A 902-nucleotide genomic window follows, 5' to 3' on the forward strand; every position below is an offset into this window, starting at 1 on the left:
ATGGATGCATGAGTGGAAATAACTTTTCTGCTTTGTGCATCGTGGGGGACCAAAGGTTGTTAAGTTCCTAACTTATTAGGCAGGAAAAGGACAAGGGAAATAGTCTTGCCTGTTATTGTACTAAATATTTGTTCTATGCCTTTAATGCTTATGACCTTGACAACATTAAGATGCTCTTAAGTGACCACCTGGAAATGACTGAATAGCAAAATGGTTCTGCATTTCTGATGTATGAACAATAAGATCCAATAAATAGATCATGCATCTGAAGAGAAGAATCATAATATTCATGTTCCGGCAGGAATCCTTTCAAACTGAATGGACTATGATTTGCTTTGCAATTCGTGCTGTACTGCCAGTCTGAAAGAGACATGCAATTACTAACAAATAACATAGTACACAGTAACTATTGTTTCTGTAAGCTTACCAGGATTTATTCTACTTGTTTGCTACATTTGAGGAAGTCTGCATAAGGAAAGGTGATTCAAACCTTGAACCTCAACCCTCTTAAAGAGTGGCTAGCCTTGGTTGTTTATTAAATAGAATAGATAGCAGGTTTATACCACTTCATTGAATTTTATCTATAGCAGTTTGAGATAGTGCACTGAGAGATGTTTCTTTTGAACATAATCACAGATATGATCTACTCTCTTCTCAAGTTCTGAAACATTTTGTGCTGAAACTAATTACCTTCGATCGTCTAAAGATGATGCTTTTTAACTTTGAATGAACAGAAAAACCTTTTTGTACTGCACTAGAAATGTAGTATTAATATTTATGGTCCTAAATATATTGTGGAAAACCCGTCTCTGAGTTTATTACTGCTTAGGAAAGAACTTTAGTGAGGAAGATTTCCTTGAATTTGTATTCCTCATGGTTGATGGATCCTGTATGTCTAGTTC

This window comes from Theobroma umbraticum, unplaced genomic scaffold (genome assembly GCF_002168275.2).
Source record: "Theobroma umbraticum cultivar Fairchild unplaced genomic scaffold, ASM216827v3 scaffold_228.0, whole genome shotgun sequence".
Classification (NCBI taxonomy): Eukaryota; Viridiplantae; Streptophyta; class Magnoliopsida; order Malvales; family Malvaceae; genus Theobroma; species Theobroma umbraticum.